The following is a 25,593-nucleotide window of genomic DNA, read 5'->3' as shown; positions in this document are numbered from 1 at the left end:
TTCAGCTCAAGTCACGATCTCACGGTTCGTGAGTTCGAGCCCCGCATCAGGCTCTGGGCTGATGGCTCAGAGCCTGGAGCCTGCTTCAGATTCTGTGTCTCCCTCTCTCTCTGCCCCTCCCCCATTCATGCTCTGTCTCTCTCTGTCTCAAAAATAAATAAACATTAAAAAAAAAATTAAAAAAAAAAAGACAAGCATGTTAACCTAGATAAAAATATGTCAAACTGCAAGAAAGGGTCTAATTTTTGAATTTAAAAAACATCGTTTTCCTTACCCAATAGAACTGAAAAGCTGAAGCATCGTGGATTTTACCACCGCAGAAAGAGACCACAGCTGTATTTTCTAAGAACCACCACTGAGGTCCTCGCCTGCACGGACAAAGCTGCGGACACACACAGACAGGAGATTTTTCCCACTGCGTTTCTGAAGCGAGTGTGCCTCACCCACTACAATCTCCAGCTGCCTCCCCGAGGCCAGCAGGCAGGTGCAATCCGCACGGGAGACACCCCCTGAGCACCTTGCCCTGGTGGCCTAAAGGCTGGTGTTCCAGAGCTCCAAAGAAATGTAACAAATAGATGGACAGCTCCTGGCAAGGCGACCACCTCCAGGGTGCTACTACACAGACAACAGAAGGAAACACAACCCCAATCTTCCTGGGGGGGGCGGGGGGGAAGGGGGAGGCCTATTTAGGTAGCCTGGAGCTTCAGCTTGAGGGACAGGCTTCAGGCCTCCCACACATCTAGAGGCTAAGGAAGGAAGGTCAGAGAACGTAAGCAGGCAGATACCGTCCTCACGCGCCTCTCTGGCCCTGCTAGGTATGGTTGTGGCCCCACAGGACAGTACGTACTTGCATACTTTAAACGCTGCTGCCTGAGGGTCTGGCTTCCCAACAGCCTGAAACTAGGCGCTAAATAAGATTCCTCCCCTTGGATCACCGACAGGTCTTGGCACATCCACATCAATGAGGGCAATTAGGCAGTTTAGACAGTCACGAAGGTTTGAGAGACAAGCAGGAGCTAGGGCAGGCTTGAACAAGAAGGATCACACCTACAGAAAACAACTGCTTCAAGACTAAGAGAGGCAGGGGCGCCTGGGTGGCTCAGTCGGTTAAGCTTCCGACTTCGGCTCAGGTCTGGATCTCACAGTTCGTGAGCTCGAGCCCCACATTGGGCTCTCTGTGCCAACAGCTCAGAGCCTGGAGCCTGTTTCCGATTCTGTGTCTCCCTCTTTCTCTGCCCCTCCCCCACTCACACTCTCTTTCCCTCAAGAATGAATAAACAAACAAACAAACAAAAGACTGAGAGGGGTAGTTGTTTCACCCAATACATAGAAACAAACACAGAGAGAGTCAAGCAAAATGAGCAAATATATGTTCCAAACTAAAAAAACAAGACAAAACCTCAGAAAAAGACCTTCATGATACAGGGATAAGTAATCTACCTGATAATCCAAAATGATGGTCATAAAGATACTCACTGGACTTGGGAGAAGAATGGATGAACACAATGAGAACTTCAACAAAAAACATGTGAAAGTATCAAACCGAAGTCACAGAGCTGAAGAATATGCTACCTAAACTGGAGAATACACCGGAAGGGTACAACAGCAGGCTGGGAAATCAGAAAAATGGATCAGTGAGCTGGAGGATGGAACAGTGGAACTCACCCAGACAGAGCAAAAGGAGCTCATCGCTACTAAACCAGCCTTACGCGAAACATTAAAGGGACTTCATGCTGAGAAGAAAGGACACTGATTAGTAACGAGAAAACATACAAGGGTAAAAATCTCACTGGAAAAGGTACACATATAAGAAAGGTAGTAGATCCATCACTAATAACACTACTATAAAGGTTAAAAGGCAAAAGCAGCAAAATTAGCTAAAACTACAATAATTAGTTAAGGGGTACATAAAATAAAAAGATGTACAAAATGACATCAAAAGCATAAAACGTGGTGGAGAGAGTAAAATGTAGAGTTGGAGGACGTGTTCCAATTTTAGTTGCTATCAACTCAAAACACACTATTATATACGTAGGAAGTTACATGTGAACTTTATGGTAAACCACAAAACAAAAAAATAGTAAATACACAAAAGAAAAAATGAGAAAGAAATCTAAACATAACACTAAAGGAAGTCATCAAACCACAAGGGAAGAAAGAGTAGAAAAAAGGAACAAAGAGGAACTACAGAAGCAGTCAGAAAACAATTAACAAAATGGCAATAAATATATACCTATCAATAGTTACTTCAAATGAAAATGGACTAAATACTCCAATCGAAAAACAAAGTGGCTAAACGAACAATAAAACTAGATCCATCTATATTCTGCTTGTAGGAGACTAGCTTCAGAAGTAAGGACACATGGAGACTAAAAGTAAAGGCATAAAAAAATTTATCCCATGCAAACGGGAATGAAAAGAAAGCTGGTATAGCTATACTCGTATCAGACAAAATAAACTTTAAAACAAAGACTGTAATAAAAGACAAAGAAGGGCATTATATAATGATAAAAGGGTCAATCCAGCAAGAAGATATAATATTTACAAATATACATGCACCCAATATAGAAGCACCAAAACATACAAAATATACAAAGTAAATATTAACAGGTAATATAGCAATAGTAGGAAATGTTAACACTGTACTTACATCAAAGGTTGGATCGTCCAGACAGAAAATCTATAAGGAAACTATGGCTTTGAATGACACATTAGACCAGATGGACTCAACAGATACATAAAGAACATTCATCCAAAAGCAGAAGAATACACATTCTTCTCAAGTGCACATGGGATATTCTGCAGTATAGCTACACATTAGGACACATAACAAATCTCAATAAATTCAAGAAGATTGAAATCAGATCAAGCATCTTTTCCAATCACAATGGTATGGACCTAGAAATCAATTATAAGAAGAAAACTTGAAAACTTGGAAAAACTACAAATATGTGGAGATTAAACAACATGTTACGAAACAACTACTGGGCTACAGAAGAAATCAAAGGGGAGATCAAAAAATAACTAGAGACAAATGAAAAAGAAACAGGACGTACCAAAATTGATAGGATACAGCAAAAGTGGTTCTCAGGGGGAAATTCATAGCAATACAGGCTTACCTCAAGAAACAAAAGAAATCGTAAACAATTTACTTTTACACCTAAAATATACCTTAAAAAAGAAGAAAAAATAAAGCCCAGAGTTAGTAAAAGGGAGGAAATAAATAAATAAATAAATAAATAAGTAAGTATCTGAACAGAAGTAGATTAGAAACTAAAAAAACAATGGAAAAGGTCAATGAAGCTAAGAACCGGTTCTTTGTAAAGATTAACAAAATTAAGAAACCTTTAGCTACACTCACCAAGAGAAAAAGAGGGTTCAAATACAATCAGAAATGAAAAAGATGTTACAACTAATACCACAGAAATATAAAGGATCTTAAGAGACCTGTGAACAATTATACGCGAGCAAATTGAACAGCCTTGACTAGATAAATTCCTAGAAATTTACAATTTCCCAAGACTAACTCATGAAGAAATAGAAAATCTGAATAGACTGATTGCTAATAAGGAGATTGAATCAGTAATCAACCCTAAAACAAAGGTCCAGGGCCAGATGGCTTCACTAGCGAATTCCACCACACATTCAGATTTAATACCTATCCTTTTCAAACTCTTCCAAAAACCTGATGAGGAGGGAAAGCTTCCAAACTCATTTTATGAGGTCAGCACACCAAAATCAGATAAGGACACCACACACACAAACACACACACACACACACACACACAAATTATAAACCAATATCCCTGATACTACATACATGCAAAAATTCTCAACAAAATACTGAATTTAACAACTGAATTTAACAATACATTAATAGGATCACACACCATAATCAAGTGGGCTTTTTCCAGCAATGCAAGGATGGTTCAACATCTGCAAATCAGTCAACATGATATGCCGCATTAAGAAGGTTAAATAGCATTTGATCATCTCAGTAGATACGGAAAAAGCACTTGACAAAATTCAACACTGAATTACGATAAAAACTCTCAACAAAGTGGGTATAGAAGGAACATACGTAAGGCCGTATATGACAAACCCACAACTAACATCACACTCAACCATGAAAAGCTGAAAGCTTTGACTCTAAGGTTATGAAAAGACAAGGATACCCACTATCCTCAGCCTTACTCACCATGGCGTTGGAAGTCCTAGCTACAACAGTTAGACAAGAAAAGAAATAATAGGCATGCAGATTGTAAAGGAAGAAGTAAAAGTGTCATTATTTGTAGATGACATGATACTATATGTAGAAAAATTTACAGGCTCCACCAAAAAACTGTTAGAATAAATGAATTCAGTAAAATTGCAGGTTTCAAAATGAATACACGAAAATCAGTTGTATTTCTACACACTAATCGTGAACTATCAGAAAAAGAAATCAAGAAAATGTTCCCATTTGCAATCACATCAAAAAGAATAAAATACCTAGGAGGTGAAAGACTGAAAGACTTATACTGAAAACTGTAAGAAACTGAGGCAGAAATAAATAGAAATATAATCCATGCTCATGGATTGAAAGAAGTAATATTTTTTAACTTTTTTAAAATATTTATTTATTTATTTTGAGAGAGACTGAGACAGTGCGAGCAGGGGAGGGGCAGAGAGAAAGGGAGAATCCCAAGCAGGAATACGAGGCTTTAACTCACGAAACTGTGAGATCATGACAAGAGCCAGATGCTTAATTAACAGAGCCACCCAGGTGCCCCTGAAAGCAGTAATATTGTTAAAATGTTCATACTGCCCAAAGCAATCTACAGATTCAAGGCAATCTGTACCAAAATTCCAATGACGAACTAGAACAAAGAATCCTAAAACCTGTATGGAACCGTAAAGACTCCAAATAGCCAAAACAATCTTGAGAAAGAATAACAAAGCTGGAGATATCACAGTCCCTGATTTCAAACTATGCCACAAAACTATACTGTCTAAACAATATGGCATTGGCATGAAAACAGACACACTGGTCACTGGAACAGAATAGAGAGTCCATAAATAAACCCATGCTTATATGGACAATTAAGTTATGACAAAGGAGGCAAGAATATACAACATTTAAGGGGCCATCTCTTTAATAAATGTCGGGAAAAACAGACAGCTACAGGCAAAAGAATAAAACCAGGCCACTATGTTATACCATATATAAAACTCAACTCAAAATGGATTAAAGACTTGAATGTGAAGCCAGAAACTATAAAATCCCTAGAAGAAAATCTAGGCAGCAAGTTCCTTGACATTAGTCCTATGATTGTTTTTAAAGATCTGACTCCAAAGGCAAAAAAAGGCAAGCAAACATAAATGGGATTACATCAAACTAAAAATCTTCTGCGCAGGGAAGGAAACACACACATCAACACAATGAGGGGCGCCTGGGTGGCTCGGTCAGTTAAGCATCCGACTTCGGCTCAGGTCATGATCTCACGGTGCGTGAGTTCGAGCCCCGCGTCGGGCTCTGCGCTGACAGCTCAGAGCCTGGAGCCTGTTTCAGATTCTGTGTCTCCCTCTCTCTCTGCCCCTCCCCCGTTCATGCTCTGTCTCTCTCTGTCTCAAAAATAAATAAATGTTTTGGGGCGCCTGGGTGGCGCAGTCGGTTAAGCGTCCGACTTCAGCTCAGGTCACGATCTCACGGTCCGTGAGTTCGAGCCCCGCATCGGGCTCTGGACTGATGGCTCAGGGCCTGGAGCCTGCTTCTGATTCTGTGTCTCCTTCTCTCTCTGCCCCTCCCCCCTTCATGCTCTGTCTCTCTCTGTCTCAAAAATAAATAAAAACGTTAAAATAAATAAATAAATAATTAATTAATTAAATAAACGTTTAAAAAATTTATAAAAAATAAACACAATGAAAAGGCAGCCTACTGAATGGGAGAAGATATTTGCAAATTATGTATCTGATAAGGGGTTAATATCCAAAATATATTTTACAAACTCATATGACCCAATAATAAACACAAAACAAAACATAGTCCAAAGAATCCAATTTAAAAATGGGCAGAAAATCTAGACAGACATTTTTCCAAAGACATACAGACGGATAACAGGCACATGAAAAAGATGCTCAATATCCCCAGTCATGAGGGAAATGCAAACCAAAACCACAATGAGATATCGCCTCACACCTGTCAGAATGGCTACAATGAAAAAGACAAGAAATACCAAGTTGGTGGTGAGGATGGGGAGAAAATGGAATCCTTGTGCCCTACTGGTGGAAACGTAAACAAGGGCAGCCACTCTGGAACACAGTATGGAGGATCTCTGAAAAATTAAAAATCGAGCTACCATATGATCCAGAAATTCCTCTACTGAGTATCTATCTGAACAAAAATGAAAACACTGATTCGAAAAGATACATGCACCCCTATGTTCACTGTAGCATCATTTAGAAGAGCTAAGATACGGCAACAACCTACGTGTCTATCCACGGATGAATGAATAAAGAAGATGTATGTGTGTGTATGTGTGTGTGTTTGCACACATACAATGGAATACTACTCAGCCATAAAAAAGAATGAAATGGTACCATTCGTGACAACGCGACGGATCTTAAGGGAATTATGCTAAGTGAAATAAGACAAATACCACGTGACTTCACTTACATTGAAATCTAAAAAAAATAAACAAACAAAACAAAACCCAGACTCATAGATACAAAGACAGGTGGCTGCCAGAGGGGAAAGGTGTTGGGGATGGGAGTGAAATGGGTGAAGGGGATTAAGTACAAACTTTCATTTATAAAGTAAATAAGTCACGGGGATGTAATGGGCAGCATGGGGAATATAGTCGATAACCCTGTGTTAACTTTGTAAGGTGACAGATGATGACAAGACTCATTGCAGTGACCATTTTTGCAACATACAGAAATGTCAAATCACTATGTTGTACACCTAAAACTAATATAATAATATTAGTTAGTAGTTAATCATTAATAGTTAATTAATACTATTTACTAAACTAAATATAATGGTTAATATAATAACTAAATAATACAATTTTTGCCATTTGTACCTCAATTTAAAAAAAAACTACAACTGAGACATTCCGCCAGGGAGCTCTCAGGGCCTCAGAAGTACCACACGGCTGCACTGTGACTCCTAACAGACATCAGCCATAGGGTTCTCCTGTGTATCTACAGGGCCTCAGTCTAGGAAGACTGAAATATCAAATATGTTTAATATCCATAATTTCATGATGACACTTAAAAGAATGAACCGATCACCTTTGGAAGATGCTAAGAATCAATTGTTCTGAAAATAGATAATAAATAAAGGGAAAGACTCGTGCATTTATCTTCCCTTTCCTTTGCAAACAGCTCCTTAATAATTGATGAGGCAAAATTCCTCTTTCTAGAAGCACTTCAATTAATAAACAGAGAGTGATAGAATTATTATATTATTTTGCACACCCCTAATGAAATAACTGATGTAGGTCAGAAGAGTTGGCAAATAAGTTTGGCTAGCAGGCCAAATCGAATCTGGTAAATAAAGTTTTATAGGAACACAGCCACGCCCATTATTTACATATTGCCTACAGTCGCTGTCGCACTAGAATGACAGTGACCATATGGTCTGCAAAGCTGAAAATACTCACTATTCAGCCCTTACGGAAAAAGTTTGCTAACCCCTGATAATCTTGACGATAATGATCAATGGTTGCTAACACCACTCGGCAAAAAGCAGATGAGAAAGCTTATAATGACAACACCTGTGCTCACTGGTGAAGCTTTAAGTCACAAAGGCGGGAGACAAGGTATTATGTGCCCGGGAGGCCATGCATTAGAAAGTACATATACCCCACCTCTGAAGTCTTCTTGCCAAAAAATTAAAACTCTGATCAAACCTCTGGTTCTAATTAGCAGTTTACAGGAAAGACGGCAGATAGAAAAACAAATTAAACTACGCCATGGGGATACAATCAGTAAAAATCCACACTGTGGGAAATCCTACAGACAGAGGATCTGGCCTCTTCAATACATAAAATGCAAGGAAAAGGGAAAGGTGAATCTATAGATGAAAAAGTCTTAAGAGATGTGAACCCACAACCATATGGTCAATTAATCTTCAGCAAAGTAGGAAAGACTATCAACAAATAGTGCTAGGAAAACATGCAGAAGAACGAACCTGGACCCCTTTCTTATACCATAGACAAAAATAAATTCAAAATGGATGAAAGACCTAAATGTGAGACAACGTTCTCCAGAGGAGAACACAGGCAGAAAGCTCTTTGACATCAGCCATAGCAACTTCTTTCTAGATGTGTCTCCTGAGGCAAGGGAAACAAAAGCAAAAATAAACTATTGGGACTTCATCAAAATAAAAAGTATTTGCACAGTGAAGGAAACAGTCAACAAAACTCAAAGGTACCCTACAGTATGGGAGGAGATATCTGTCAACGACATATCTGATAAAGGGTTAGCGCCCAAAATCTGTAAAGAACCTATAAAATTCAACACCCAAAAAACAAATAATCCAATTAAAATGGGGAGAAGACATGAATAGACATTTTTCCAAAGAAGACATACAGGTGGTCAACAGACCCATGAAAAGATGCTCAACATGACTGATCATCAGAGAAATACAAATCTACAATGGGATATCACCTCACATCTGTCAGAACGGCTAAAATCAACACAAGAAACAAGAGGTGTTGGCAAGGATATGGAGGAAGGGGAACCCTCTTGCACTGTTGGTGGGAATATATATATATATATATATATATATATATATATATATAGGAATATTATTAAGCCATTAAAAAAGTGAAATCTTGCCATTTACATCAACGTGGACAGAGCTGGAGAGTATTAAGTGAAATCAGTCAGTCAGAGAAAGACAGATACCATATGATTTCACTCATATGTAGATTTTAAGAAACAAAACAAACAAGCAAAGGGGAAAAAAGAGAGTGAGAGAGAGAGAGAAACCAAGAAACAGACTCTTTAACTCTAGAGAACAAACCGATGGTTACCAGAGGCGAGGTGGGGGGAGGGGGGATCACTTAAATAGATGATGGGGATTAAGGAGAGCACTTGTGATGAGCACCAATGATGTATGGAAGTGTTGAATCACTATATTGTACACCTGAAACTAATATTACACTGTATATTAACTAATGGGAAATTAAATAAAAAATGTACAAGAAGAAAGGTCCTAAGAGATTTGTCAACTGAACGCATGTATAGTCCTTATTTGGATTCTGATTCTAACATACCATCTGGACAAAAAATCTACAAGACAAATCAGGCAAATCTGAATACGAATCCAATATTTACCAGCAGTAAGGAATTACTGCACTGTTTCCTGGTGTATTAATAGTGTTGTGATTAGACTTTTTAAAAAGGCAAGTCTCTTGGGGCGCTTGGGTGGCTCAGTTGGTTGAGTGTCCAACTCTTGATTGTGGCTCAGGTCATTACCTTGTGGTGCACGAGATCGAGCCCCGCGTCAGACTCCATGCTGACAGTGTGGAGCCTGCTTAGGATTCTCTCTCTCCCTCTGTCTCTGCCCCTTCCCCATAATCTCGGTTTTGTGTAGAATAATCCAATGGGGAAGGGGCAGATAAATGAAGCAAGATTGGCCATCTGTTTTTTTTAATGTTGGCCATCAACATTTTTTAATGTTTTTATTTATTATTTTTGAGAGACAGAGAGACAGAGAGAGACAGAGCATGAGGGGGGGAGGGGCAGAAAGAGAAGGAAACACAGAATGGGAAGCGGGCTCCAGGCTCTGAGCTGTCAGCACAGAGCCAACGCGGGGCTCAAACTCTTGAACAGTGAGGTCATGACCTGAGCCCAAGTCAGATGTTTAACCAACTGAGCCACCCAGGCACCCCAAGATTGGCCATGTGTTGATCACTGTCAAAAGCTGAGTAGTAAAAAGGGATTCATTCTGCCATTTTCTCTACTTTTGACTATGTTTACACCTTTTCATAATAAAAAGGTAAAAATTCATACAATTAACAAAGCTTTTTGTCTCCACTTCCAACGTATGTGTTCATGATTGTTTTGTTTCTCTTCTGTCCATCCACCACATGTATCTGTTCATAAACCATATATGTATTGAATGCTTACTATAACATGGCCCATGTGCTAGGTGCTGGCAATGATCTTACCTTCAGGTGATCTATAATCTAGACGTGGAGCCCAGTAAGTAACTCAGCTATTACAGTACGGAGGGTAAACGCCACAGGACAAAGGCCCAAAGGATGCTCAGGGAACAATGCAAAGAAGGGGGAGCTGCACGTTTCTGTGTTCCTCATTCCTACCCCTTAATATTATTTGTGGTAGTTAGAGCATCCTGACTTTGCACTTTTCTCTCCTAGGTGAACTTGCTCAAGTGGCCCTGACTTCCACCATCTTTGGGGGTTTCCTATTGCCTATACCATGACTCATGAAAGCAAAAGACTGGAATCTGCCCCCACCCCGGTCCCCACAGGCCCTTTACTTCTCTTGCGACCGACTCTCACAACCCCAAACTCCCATATCAGTTCAGTGCTCTCCTACTCACTCATGCTCACTGGTTATTAACAACCACACACACGCTCACACCCAGTGCAGTGCTAACCCCTCTTTCCACATCTTCACTAGTAACTCCCCTGTCCGCTGTGTGACTAAATGGTATGAAGAGTCACCCAAGGTTTCCATACCCAGGGATCCACTGGTATCACCAGAATGAAAGGGACACCAAAAAGGCAGAGGACAAAATGGGACTACACACACTGAAAAGCTTCTGCACAGCAAAGGGAACAATGAACAGAGTGAAAGGCAACCTACAGAATTGGAGAAAATGGCAAATCAGGTTTCTGATTAGGAGTTAGTAGCCAAAATATATGAGGAAATCCTACAACTCAACTGCACAAAACTAACAATCTGATTAAGAAATAGGCTAACAGGGGCACCTAGGTGGCTCAATTGGTTAAGCACCTGACTCTGGGTTACGTCGATGTCTGCACTGGGGGTGGAGTCTGCTTAAGATTCTCTCTCCCTCACCCTCTGGCCCTCCCCTGCCTAGGTGTGCACTCTCTCTCAAAAAAAAAAAAAGCTGAGGACTTGAATGGACACATTCCCAAAGAAGACATGCAAAGAGCCAACAGGTATATGAGAAAATATTCAATGCTACTAATCAAGGAAAAGCAAATCAAAACCTCAATGAGACATCACTTCATACCTGTCAGCATGGCTCGTATCAAAAAAATCAGAAAATATCAACTGTTAAAAAAAAGAAAAAAACAACAAAATATCAAGCGTTGACAAGGATGTAAAGAAATTAGAACCCCTTGCACACTGTTGGGAGGAATGCAAAATGGCGTGGCCACCATGAAAAACGTCATGGAGGTCCCTCAGAGAATTAAAAAATAGAACTACCACATGATCCAGCAATCCCACCTCCGGGAATTCATCCAGAAGAACTGAAATCAAGATCTTGAAGAGATATGAGCACCCTATGTTCACCACAGTACTATTCACAACAGCCAAGATGTGGAAACAACCTAACTGTCTATCGATGGATGAATGGATAAAGAAGTGGTATATGTACATATACATGTACATGTACATATACATATACATACACAGTGGAATACTATTCAGCCACAAAAAGAAGGAAATTCTACCATTTTCAGCAACACGGATTAAAGTGAAATAAACCAATCACAGAAAGGCAAATTCTGCATGATTTCACTTATAGGAAGTATCTACAGCAGTCAAATTCATAGAATCAGAGTGGAATAGTAGGGAGAGGGAAATCAGGAGTTACTGATCAACAGTCGCAAGTTAGTTAAGCAAGATGAGTAAGTTCTAGAAAACAACACTGAACCTAGAGTCAACAAATGTGGTGCTACACACTTAAAAAGTCGTAAAAAGGGTGATCTCATGTTAAGCATTCTTACTACAGTTTTTTTTTAATGGCTATTTTAGCGTGCACGCACACACGCACATATGCACGCACACACACACGCACAAGCTAAGGAAAACTGTCGAGATGAAATTCAGGCATGGCAATAATGGAAAAGAATAAGGGGAAAAACCCCGATTTACTATTTCACACCCAAAACAGCATCAATTAATGTTTCGACAGAAGAGACGTGGTATTATTTCAATCTTTAAAATTTTTAAAACACTGTAATGGACGTATTTAGGCAAAAAGAAAAAAAATCAAGGTCTGCTTTTTTAGCTCTGAGTTGGTTGTTTTGTTATCATTATCCCTATTACTGTTATTTTATTTTTGCCTAAACTATAGTGTTGCGGGGGCGGGGGGGGGGGGTGTCACTCAAAAGAGATATAACAGATTCAGGCAGAAGTGTCTGACACAGAGATCTGCTAAGTCACCTGCTGGGGCTCCCCAGGACACGGCTGAGTCACTGTCACCTCCACCTACAGGCAATTTCACCTCTTAAGGTTATTTTCCAGAAGAATGCAGGGGCAACACTGTGGCAGTTTGCCACTGGATAAATACATTCAGTGATAATGACCTCTTAGGGTAAATCCCCAAATTGGGCCATGATAATTTCTGGTTAAACCAATTCCAGTTTTCTGAAGCAAGCTCTGGGATCCTGAGTAAATCACTTGGGGGAAATCACTTAACCTTTCTGGCTCATGGCTTTTTCATCTAAGAAGTTAAGAGTCTGGGCTTGATGGCTCGAGACCTTCCCGTTTCAAGCACTACTGGGAGTTGTGATCCGGAGCAGCTTTTCCATACGTATTGGGGTGTTAACAGTAGTTCCCGGGACAACTGAGAGCATTTATATCCCGACAAAGCACTATTAACACTCTTACTTTCTCGCTGAATGTTTATTAAGCCTTGCTAAATTTTCTTCTTAGGATTTGGCACACAGTAAACAGCTTGTCGATGCTGTTATTAATGTAAATTATTTCTAAGAAAAGCATGTTGCTATATAATAAGATTAAAACACATGTTGAAAAGCATGTATTACGATGTATTGGCACTTTGAAGTCAAATGAATCTGGGTCTGAACCCCCAACTCCTGCAGTCACTAACTAGATGACCTTGATCATGTTACCTAAAGTGTCTGAGCCTCATGATTTAACATGGAGACAGTACGGACCTCACAGGGTTATTAGAAGGATTAAAAATGACAGATGTCATGTGCCTGGTTAAACAAACATTAGTTCCTTCTCCCCTAGCTAGAACTGGATATTAAATTCTAGGTATCCCTGATTTCTACCCCATTTTCGCTTTCACCTTCGATTTCCATTCATAAAGTATGCTGGTTGCCCTGTGTGTGATGGGACTCTCTCTTTAACCAAGCTTTGTTCAGGCTCCTCTGAGCCCTCTCCTCAATCAGGCCTCAACCTTGGCCTATAAGAACCGCACCTTTCAGCACAAAGGATTTCATCCCCCGCCCCCCGACTTAATCACTAGAATAGTTTCTATTAGCTCCAGGCCTTGTTCCTAGAATGAGGACCCCAGGTCCCTAAACCATCTGCCTGAGAAAGCTCACGTCCCCAGAAGAATGGACCGTGTGTTCCAGCCAAAGCCTGGCAATGGGCTCCCTTCTCTTAGAGCACTTACTTTAAAAGGCTTACAATCTCGTCAGTCCTTGTGCTGCCCCCTATGAGAGGTTCATCTGCTACCACCCAGAAACGTCTCCTTAAGGACCTGGAAGCCAGCTCTTTGAAATGCAAATATCCGGGGAAGTAGCTCTCCTGACCCCCAGCTTCAGTGGGAGGGCAGCAGCCTAACTGGGGTGGGCACCTCTCCCCCATCTGCAAAACTACCTCCTGTCCTAAAGATATGAGAAGGTGATTTCTCCTCCAGAGGATTGCCAGGCCATCCAGACAGCCTAACCATACAGACCGACTCCTCTTAAAGACTTCTGAAACCTTTCCTTTGGCACATCCCGGGCTGGAAAAGGCCTCCTGCCTTTTGTTACAGTGCTGTTGGCTTCGGTTGACATTGAAGTCTTTCTCCTCTACTGCAGTAGTACTGACTAAAATCTGCTTTGGGGTACCTGGGTGGCTCAGCCAGTGAGGAGTCCCACTTCGGCTCAGCTCGTGATCTCGCGGTCTGTGAGTTCCAGCCCCACGTCGGGCCCCGTGCTGACAGCTCACAGCTTGGAGCCTGCTTCGGATTCTGTGTCTCCCTCTGTCTCTGCCCCTGCCCCTGCCCCACAACAAAAACAACAAAAGCCTCAACTTTTTTTTTTTTTTCCAACGTTTATTCATTTTTGGGACAGAGAGAGACAGAGCATGAACGGGGGAGGGGCAGAGAGAGAGGGAGACACAGAATCGGTAACAGGCTCCAGGCTCCGAGCCATCAGCCCAGAGCCCGACGCGGGGCTCGAACTCACGGACCGCGAGATCGTGACCTGGCTGAAGTCGGACGCTTAACCGACTGCGCCACCCAGGCGCCCCTAGCCTCAACTTTTGAGCCTCTGTTCGTTCAACATCAATGCCTATCAAAAACATGTACTTAAGATCATTACAGTTCATGGCAATATTGGTTGTTTACTACAGGGGTTCATAAAAAATGGCACCTAACATATTTAGGTTGTTAATTTACACTTAATAATTCAAACGTTTATCCAGCACTGTATCTGGTATATCAGAGTAGCTGAATGTAATTTCTGGGAATCCAGTAATTTTCCTGAAAACTTTACTTTTTGTAGTATTTATTTATTTTGGGGAGAGCACAAGCAGGGGAGGGGTAGAGAGGGGGGACAGAGGATGTGAAGCTGGCTCTGCGTTGACAGGCTGACAGCAGCGAGCCTGATGCGGGGCTTGACTCACAGACCATGAGATCATAACCTGAGCCGAAGTCAGATGCTCAACCGACTGAGCCATCCAGGCGCCCCAAAACCTATTTTTTAGGGCAGTTTAAGGTTCATCGTGAAATTGAATGGAAGGTACAGAGATTTCCTATATACTCCCCGCCCCCACACAAGCACAGCCCCCACATCATCAACATCCCCCCACCAGAGTGGTATATTTGATACAATTAATCGCACCTAATAACTTTTAAAAGCTTTTATCAAGATTGATTTTCATTTTTATAATACAAAGTATTAAATCCTAAAGATACCAGCATTAAAAATTAAGCATTCCAGGGCGCCTGGGTGGCGCAGTCGGTTAAGTGTCCGACTTCAGCCAGGTCACGATCTCGCGGTCCGTGAGTTCGAGCCCCGCGTCAGGCTCTGGGCTGATGGCTCGGAGCCTGGAGCCTGCTTCCGATTCTGTGTCTCCCTCTCTCTCTGCCCCTCCCCCGTTCATGCTCTGTCTCTCTCTGTCCCAAAAATAAATAAACATTAAAAAAGTTTAAAAAAAAAAATTAAGCATTCCGTGTCATTTCACTAAAAACTAGAAAAAAATAATAATAATAATTTGACATTAATGAGTCAGGATAAATATGTGTGTTTTCCTAACAATAAATTCAAATAAAATTGATCTTAATATTCCACAAATTGCAAATAAAGATCTACCCCAAAGTCATTATCAAATTTTTGTAAAACTGATTTATATATTTCATTGATTTTACTGCAAGAAGTAATAAAGAATTAATTGGTTCAAGAGCAAGTATTCAAAAGACCAGTATTATAACAACATTGCAGGTCAGTGTGTCCTTTTATGCAAAACTGGGTAGTCTCTTAGCTATTGATTAAGATTGAATAGAAGTTCCCTGGTTCAAATTTTGCAAAATAAGTTTTTTAACTTTCCCACCTAGTCTTTATCTTGGAGAGACACTCTGACGATTCTAAGAAAAGACTCTGATCTGGAGAGAAAAATGACAACTCAACTTAGGTCAAGTAAAGCAATGATGCTGAAGAATGCTTTTGGAGATCCGCTTCCAGAAAGAGGGAAATAGTTCATATTAGGTCAACCCTCCAGGAAGAAAAGCTGAATAAAACTTACAAAAGCAAAAAACTGTTCAAATTCTCAGAGAGCAACCAAAGCAACCAGAACTCGAAAGAGGGAGACCCCGGAGAGAAGAGAAATTCTGAAGTGAGTCTGACACTGCCTGCCGCTGTGGATGATCAAGGCATTTGCCAATTTCTTTGCACACTCAGGGGCTAGGAAGCCAAAGAGACAGCAGTGACTCAAAAATTCTAGCTTACTGAGCTATGCTCAAAAATTAGAGTTCAAGTTTACCAAAGCAGATGGGACTGAAAGAGCCAAGATCCACCGAAAAAGAAAAGTACAGAGAAGCAAGGTCAACAGTCCACACAACATCTCCCTTCAAGTTTCCAAAGCTGTATGATATGAGAAGCCAGAAAAGCAAAGAGAAACTGGCGTGTGTGAAGCTAAAATACCAAGCAGAGTTTCTGGGAGATTTGTAGGGTCCAGAAAAAAGAAAGTAGAGCCCAGAGTTAGCAAAGAAGAAGGTCCCAGTAAACACCTCGGGTTTGCACTTGGAATCGAAAGGGCTATGTCCTAGGAACAGAGGAAAACCAAGAGCCAAATATCCTTCAAAGAGAATAAAACTGAGAATCAGATTCTTTCTTCAAGTCCTGACTAAATAAAAATGGGTTACCCCTACCCTGTCTTCCAAAGGAAAAACAACATCCAACAGGGCTTCCACAATTTCTTCAAATACACTGTCCTGACATTCTATCACAAAGATCATGCATGCTAGGGGATGAGACCAAATGCCTAAAACCCGGGGAGAGAGGGGACAAGAGAAAATGACCCACTGGTGATTCAAATACTGAAGTTATCAGATATGGACACTAGAAGCACAATGATTAATATGTTCAAGAAAATAGAGGACAATTGAAGAGTTTCACCAAAGAACTGCAAATCTGTGTCCAAAAGGAAAAAAAGCGGGGTGCCTGGGTGCTTCACTCGGTTACGTGTCTGACTCTTGATTTCAGCTCAGGTCATGATCTCATGACCGTGGGCCTGAATCCCACGTCAGACTCTACACTCAGCATGGGATTCTCTGTCTCATTCTCTCTCTCTCTCTCTCTCTGCCCCTACCCCGCTCACACGCACATGTGCCATCACTCTCAAATAAATAAAAACTTTAAAAAGGAAAAAGAAAGAATCAAGTAAATCTCACGTGCGCGCATCTCTAAATAAATAAATAAATAAATAAATAAATAAATAAAAACTTTAAAAAGGAAAAAGAAAGAATCAAGTAAATCTCACATGCGTGCATCTCTAAATAAATAAAAACTTTAAAAAGGAAAAAGAAAGAATCAAGTAAATCTCACATGCGTGCATCTCTAAATAAATAAATAAATAAAAACTTTAAAAAGGAAAAAGAATCAAGTAAATCTCACATGTGTGCATCTCTAAATAAATAAATAAATAAATAAAAACTTTAAAAAGGAAAAAGAATCAAGTAAATCTCACGTGCGTGCATCTCTAAATAAATAAATAAACAAATAAAAACTTTAAAAAGGAAAAAGAATCAAGTAAATCTCACGTGCGTGCATCTCTAAATAAATAAATAAACAAATAAACAAATAAAAACTTTAAAAAGGAAAAAGAAAGTAAAGATCAAATAGAGATTGTGAATCTCAAAGATACAGTAACCAGAACAGGATCACGTGGGCACGATGGAGTGAGGAGGCTGGTAAACCCTCTCCCCACCAAGCCACCATAAAGCAGCTCAAAACTCAAAAACAGTCATTTCAGCGCTCTGGAAATCTCCGCATACAACCAAATGAGAAGCGTTTATCCATGAAAACGAGCGACCTAAGGTGAAATTACCATACATGCTGTAGTGCTCTTGTCTGGGGCTGCTCCCTTCAACCTGTACCCCCCCTCAGCATGTCAAAGGCCTACCCAACTAAGAGAAACAGTGGCTTCACCGCTCCTGTCAAGGAGGCTCATGTGATATGAAGCTGCTGTTGAAAGTGGTCATTTCGGTCACAACCTAAGAGGGAGCAGCTTCACTACCCTAAAGTAACAATTCTGCTTAGGCAAGCCATACTCCGGCAGACTAGCCAGATACGGTGTTCAAGAGGCCAAAGGGAGGCGTGAAAAGCACTCCACGTGGCCTGGGTTGACCAGAGGCTGAGTACATCCATAGTAGAGACTAGAGTTTAACACGCTAAAACGTTCATGGTCGACAGGGCCTAGATACACGCATACAGAAGACCTCAGAGCACCCAGTGGGAGTAGCAGCGAGGAAAAACTTGAAAGCAGTCTGAACTGTGAACGGAGCCCCCCAGTCCACCTGCAGATTCACCTGGGCAGAGTGGCAGCCTTCCAGACTAGAGATATTTGAGCACAACCTCTGACTAATCTTTGGCGGTAGCCCCAGCGAGGCAGACTCCGGAAAGGTCCCCAGGGAGCCAGGCTTTCAAAAATAGAAGATGAGAAAAAGAACTGAATGGAGACATCAGCCACAGATCACGAGGAGACAGATTTCACAAATCTAGGCCAGTTAAGTTACTAATCACAAACAAAATAAAACCACCACCACCACCCTCAGGGAGAAATAAGTCACAATCCATAGTGGCTATGGTATGTTATTCAAAATGTCTAGTGTTCAAACAAAAATGTTTAAGATATGCAAAAAAAAAAAAAAAAAGACAAGAACAGTGTGACCTATAGTCAGGAGGGGAAAAAAAGGGAATCAATAAAAACTGTCTCTGAGTGAGCCCAAGTATTAGATTTAGCAAAGACCTCATGCTGCTATTACAAACACACATATAGAACTTTTTCTTAAAAGTTCAAAGAATCAAAGAAAAATATGACAACAGCGGCTAAACAAATGGAGACTCTCAACAAAGAGATATTACTTTAAAGGAGCCGAACAGAAACTCAGGAGTTGACAATTATAATAACTGAAAGGAAAAATTCAGCTGAGGAGATCAAGGGGTACATTTGAGATAGCCACAAAACAAACAAAAAATCAGTAATACTAAGATAAAGAAATATTACCCAGTATCAGACAACATCAAGTATGCCAATATACATGTAATGGGGGAGTCAAATGGTAAGCAGAGAGAGAAAGGAACAAAAGAATATATTTGAAGATATACTGGCCCCCAAATTTTCCAAATCTGATGTAAAAAAATTAACCTACAAATCTAAAAGCTCAATGAATCCCAACTAAGATAAACACAGAGATCCACACAAGGGCACGTCTCAAATTGTTGAAAGACAAAGAAAATGATAAAATCTTGAAAACGGCAAGGAAAAAAAAACATCCATCATGTACAAAGGAACAATGAGATTAACAATGACTTCCCAAGGCGCCTGGGTGGCTCAGTCAGGTAAGCAGTTGACTCTTGATTTCTGCTCAGGTCATGACCTCATGGTTGTGAGACTTGAGTCCCAGGTCTGGCTCTGCACTAGGCAGGGAGCATGAAAGGGCATCTGGATGGTTCAGTCGGAGGAGCGTGCGACTCCTGATCTTGGAGTCATGAGTTTCAGCCCCACAGTGAGTGTAGAGATTACTTAATAAATAAAAACTTTTAATATAAAAAAAAGAAGATGAAAAATTTCTCAGAAAAAAAGTCTGAATTTGTTCCTAGCAGAGACCTGTCTTACAAGAAATACTGAAGGAAATCCTTCAAGCTGGAATAGAATGACATCAGACATCAACTTGAACTGGCAAGGAAAAATGAGAAGTGTTCCAAATGCTAAGTATGTAGGTAATACAAAATGTATAAAAACTATTTTTCCCATTTTTTTCTCTTATTTTCTTTAAAGTACATAAAATGGTATAAAGCAATAATTATAACATTGTTGAGTTTGAAATAGTTAGAAATATAATTATTTAGTTCTTAATATATGTAGACATAATATATATGACAATAAGAACCCCAAGGAAGGAGAGGAAAAAGAGAACTATTGGAACAAGGCTTCTATATTTTAATGGAATTAAGTTACTATTAATCTGAAGTACACATAAATTAAATTAGGACACATATTGCAATCCCACTAAGATCATAATAACAGGAAAAAAAACAAGCATAATTTAAAAATCAACAGACAAACGGCCAACTAAAAAGCAACTAATGCAAAAGGAAGTCAGGGGGAAGAGAGATATGAAACAGGAGATATATGGAACATAAGTAGAATGGCAGACATTAAACCGTAGCAATAATTACATTAAATATAAATGGACTAGACATTTCACTCAAAAAGTAGAGACTGACTAAATGGAAAAGCACAACTGAACTAGATGCTAGCTACAAGGGATACACCTCAGGTTCTAATGTACAAATAGACTGGAAATCAAAGCACAGAAAGATACACCATGTTAAAACCAAACACAAGTGAGCTGAAATGGCTGTATCAATATAAAATAAAACAAACAGTAATGTAAGAAATATTACTAGAGACAAGGAGGGGCATTTTAAAATAATAAACCTGCTAGTACATCAGGGAGACATAACAATTATAAATGTACATACAAAGACATAATAATGCTAAATGTATATACAACTAATAATAAAACCCCAAAACTCAGCACAATCTGACAGTCATGAGAGGAAAAATAGACAATTCAACAATAACAGTTGGAGATTTCAAAACCACAGTCTCACTAATTGATAGAACAGCTGAACCAAAAATCAGCAATGTTAGTCAACATATAAATAAAACTATCAACCAACTTAACCTAACTGATATTACTAGAAAACTCTACTCTGTGAGTACAGAATACACATTCTTTTCAAACACACATGGAACATTCTCCAGGATAAAACACAGGCTGGCCACAAAACAAGTCTCAAGAAATAAAAAATTAAAATCATCAAAGTATATGCCCTGATCACAATGGAACTATATTTGAGATCCACAGAAAAAAAAAAAAAGGGGGGAAAATCCCAAAAATCTGAAAATTAAACAAGACACTTGGATCAAAGAAATCAAAAGAGAACTTTAAAAATATTTTGAGCTAAATGAAAATGAAAGCAAAACATATGAAACTGGGTGGGACCTACTGAAAGGAACACTTAGACTTATAGCTATAAATGTCTGTATCAGAGAAGAAAAAGGTCTTAAAAACCTAAGCTTCTACCTTAAGAAACTAGATAAAAATAACCCAAAGCAACTGGAAAGAAGGAAATAATAAAGATTAAAAATAAAATCAATGAACCAGAAAACAGAAAATAATAGTGAAAACCACTGAAACTAAATGTTGGTTTGTAACAAATAAAATTGGCAAGCCAACTAAGTTAATTAAACTACTCCTAGTAAAACAGAAGATATAAATTATCAAATTATCAAAATAAATAGAGAGAGAACATCATTACTGTATATAATTAAAAGACTTGTAAGGAATATTATAAACAACTATATGTTCATAGACTTATACAAGGAAAAAAAATTGGGTAAATAAAAATCCTCCCACAAAGAAAAGTCCAAGTCCAGATGGCTTCACTGGTGAATGATGTCAAAAATTTAAAGAAACAAAATCCACTCTTCACAAACTCATTCAAAAAATAAAGGAGAGAACACTTTCCAACTCATTCTATGAGGCCAGTATTGCCTTGATCCCAAGGCCAGATAAGGATATCACAAGAAAGCTATAGCCATAACACTCCTTATTAATATAGACACACTATATTACTAGCAGGTTGAATTGAGCAATACCAGAAAAGACAGCTGAGACAAGTGAGATTTAACCATGGAAGCAAAGTTCATTTAAAATTCAAAAACCAACTGATGTAATAAACTAGATTTGTAAATATAATATTAGTAAGAGGAAAATTAATAAATATTAATGAAGGGGAAAACACACGATCATCTCAATACATGCAGCAAAATATTTAATAAAATCAAACACTCATTTATAATTTTTTAAAACTCTCAAACTAAGTATAGAAAGGGTCTTCCTCTGGGGCCCCTGGGTGGCTCAGTTGGTTAAGCACCCGACTCTTGACGTCGGCTCCAGTCTTGATCTCGTGGTTCATGAAATGGAGCCCTGCGTGATACCAAGCCCTTCATCAGGCTCTGCACTGACAGCTTGGAGCCTACGTGGGATATTCTCTTTCCTCTCTCTCTGCCCCTCCCCCGACTCATGCACGCTGTCTCTCTCAAAACAAGAAAGAAAGGGTCTTCCTCAACCTAACAAAAGGGTGTCTGTGAAAAAACTACAGCTAACATCATATATACTATTGAAAGAATGATTGCTTTTACCCCTAAGTTTAAGAACAAAGTAAGGATGTCTGCTTTTACCACTAAATAAGGCAAGGTTGTCCGTTTTTGCCATTTGTATTCAACACTGTAGTGGAAGTTCTGGCTCCTACAATAAGAAAGGAAGTAGAGAAGGAAGGAAGGAAAGAAGGGAGGAAGGGAGGGAGGGAGGGAGGGAGGGAGGGAGGGAGGGAGGGAGGAAGGAAGGAAGGAAGGAAGGAAGGAAGGAAGGAAGGAAGGAAACAGGGACAAGGAGGAACTAGGGAGTAAGAGGATGAGGAAAGAAAGGCATTCTGATTTGAAAAGAAAAAAAACAGAACTTTTTTATTTGCAGATTATGTGGTCCTATATGTAGAATATGGAATCTACAAACAATTCCTAGAATAAATGAATTTGGCAAGATTGCAATACGAAGGAACAAACACAAGAATCAATTACATTTCTTCCTATCAGCTATAAACCAGCTAATATGCTACATCCTAGCAATAAACAATCTGAAAATGAAATCAACAAAACAATTTCATTCATAATAGCATCAAAAGGAATAAAATACTTAGGAATAATTTTAACAAAAGACATGCAAGACTTACCCACTGACAACCACATAAACATTGCTGAAGGAAATTAGACATCTGAGTAAATGGAGACATTCCATATTCGTGAATTGAAAGACTCATTGCTGTTAAGATGGAAATCCTCCCCCAAAGTGAGCTATAGAGGCAACACAATCTCTAACAAAATTCCAGTAGGCTTTGTGTGTGTGTGTGTGTGTGTGTGTGTGTGTGTGTGTGTGTGTTAGAAAATGACAACCGTATCTTAAAATGTGTATAATAGGAATGCACAGGACTTCAAATAACCAAAACAATATTGCAAAAAAAAAAAAAAAGCGCGAAGTTGAAGATGACTATTTGATTTCAAAGTTCAATATATGTCTACAGTGTAATACGGGATAAGCATAGAAGACAAATAGATGATAGATAAATGGATCAGAATTAACAGTCCAGAAACAGGGGTGCCTGGGTGGCTCAGTCAGTTAAGCGTCTGACTTTGGTTCAGGTCATGATCTCACAGTTTGTGAGTTCGAGCCCCGCGTTCTGAGCGCCTTCTCTCTCTGCCCCTCCTCACTTGTGCTCTCGCTGTCTCTCAAAAATAAATACATGAAAAAAAATTTTTTTTTAAAGTCCAGAAATAAACCTTTACATTTACTATCAGTTGACTTTTGACAAAGATGCAAATTCAGTGAGGAAATTATAGTCTTTTCAACAAATGGTGCTGGTAAAAGATTGGACACCTACATGCAAACAAATCAATAAACAGATAAATAGACCTCTACCTCACACAAAATACAAAAAAAAATCATAATTCAAAATGGATCATAAACCTAAATGTAATAGAATCACAAATCTTCTGGGAAAAAAATATAGAAAAATCACTATCTCATAAAAATCTAGAGAATCTCAGATTAGCCAAAAAGTTCTTAGGTACAACAAAAGCGTGCCATAGAGGACAATATTAATAAACTGGACTTCATCAAAATTCAAATCTTTTTGCGCTTCAAAAGTAGGCACTTTGGGGGGAAAATATTTGCAGATCATATATCTGATAATGGGCCTGTACCTAGAATATATAAAATACTCTTACAAATCGATAAAACAGCCCAATGTAAAAAATGGGCAAGAAAACTAAATAGACACTTCACCGAACAATACTTACAAGTGGCTAAGAAGCCCATAAAAAGTGTTCAATATCATTAATCCTTAGGAAAATGCAAATTAAATCACAAATTAAATTCAACACACATACTCTAATGGCTATAATCAATAACCATTGGACAATGATGTGAAGAAACTGAAACCATCATACACTACTGGTGGGAATATAAAATGTTACAGTTACTTTGGAAAACAGCTCAGGAGTTTCCTAAAAAGTTAAACATACATGCACCATGTGACCCAGAAATTCCACTCCACTTCTCTTACTCAAGAGAAATGAAAACACAGTCTACTCAAAGACTTATATGAATTTTCATGGCAGCATTCCCCAAAATTTGGGAAACAACCCAAATTTTCATTAACTGATGAATGGATAAACAAACCAAAGTGTATCCCTTCAACATAATACTAATCAGCAATAAAAAGGAATAAAATACCAATCAATGCATGTTACGATATGGACAAGACTTGTAAGTTTCTTCAAAAACATTATGCTAAGTGAAAGAAGCCAGATACAAAGACTACATTTGTATGATTCGGTTTATATTAAATTAGTAGAAGAGGGAAATTTATAGAATTTGCCTGGGGTTAGGGCTGGGAGCAGAGATTGCAAATGGGCTCAAGAAAATTTTGGGGGTGGCTGCAGAACCCTATAAAACTCAATTTTGGTAATGTTTGCAGAACCCTATAAATTTAACTATCATCACTGAAGTGTACACTTACAAAGAGTGAATTTTATGGCATGTAAATTACACCTCAATAAAGCTGTAACAAAAACTCAATACAGGGTTTTTTTTTTTTAAGAGCAGACTGAACATTAAGAAGAAAGTATTAGTGTATTGGAAGATAGATCATTAGAAAATCTCCAAATTAAGGCAAAGAAGGAAAAATATACAATGGAAAATACAGAAAAGAGTTTGAATCAAACAGGACGTAGTGAAAAAGTCTACTATATGTAAAACTGTACTTTCAGGAATAGAGGAGAGAGATTGGACCAGAAGAAGTTAATATATAATGAGATAATTGTCAAAAATATTTCAAAACTGATTTAAGAGACTCTATGATCTCCAAGTAGGATAAACAGTAAGAAAAAACTGCCTGGGTAGATTATAGTAAACCCCTCAATATCAAAGAAATAGAAAACAAAATTTAAAACGGAGGAAAAAGCACATCATCTTCAAAAGACCAACAATGAGACTGACAGCTCATTTCTTAAACAAAAATAATAGAAGACAGAAGATGATTAAATTATGTATTTAAAGCACTGAAAAACAGTTGACAACCCAGAATTCTACATGCAACGAGAAGTTAGACAGATTTTTTTAAGTTTCAAATAAAAATACAAAGAAATACTAAAAAGAGGTCTTCAAGCAGAAAAGAAATTATCCTAGAGGGAAACAGACTTACACGAAGGAATGAAGAGAAATGGTAAATACAAACAGACATTAACAGCACAAAACATCAATAACAATATATTGTGTGGTTCTATTCATACGTGAAATTAAAATAAATGACAGCAACAGTACAAAAGGGAGCAGGGGCTTTTACAGAGGTAAAGTACTCTTAGAATTGTGCATGATGAGGAAAGTGGTTAAGCGCTGAGAGTAAATTCAAGTGAAGGACGGGTGATTCTACAGATAAACTATTAAGACTAGGAAGCCAATGTAGCAAAATCCTTGGAATCTAGGTCAATACACCAAAATCTACTGTAGTCTATATTCACAGGCAACCTAAAGTTAGAAGGTGAAACTTTAAAGATCATCTGCAACAACAA

General features: G+C 38.9%; 1 protein-coding gene across 1 annotated transcript in view; it reads right to left on the bottom strand.

Annotated features, from left to right (window-relative positions):
- RNF182 (ring finger protein 182) overlaps nucleotides 1-25,593 on the bottom strand; it is a 62,770-nt gene that overhangs the window by 22,122 nt on the left and 15,055 nt on the right. The window contains exon 2 of the mRNA XM_053223180.1: nucleotides 14,022-14,173. The gene's annotated coding sequence lies outside the window, so the exon portion shown is untranslated. The remainder of the gene's footprint in view (nucleotides 1-14,021; nucleotides 14,174-25,593) is intronic.

Source organism: Acinonyx jubatus, chromosome B2 (genome assembly GCF_027475565.1).
Source record: "Acinonyx jubatus isolate Ajub_Pintada_27869175 chromosome B2, VMU_Ajub_asm_v1.0, whole genome shotgun sequence".
Classification (NCBI taxonomy): domain Eukaryota; kingdom Metazoa; phylum Chordata; class Mammalia; order Carnivora; family Felidae; genus Acinonyx; species Acinonyx jubatus.
Note: the sequence above shows the minus strand (reverse complement) of the source record. Positions and strands in the feature narration are given on the sequence as shown.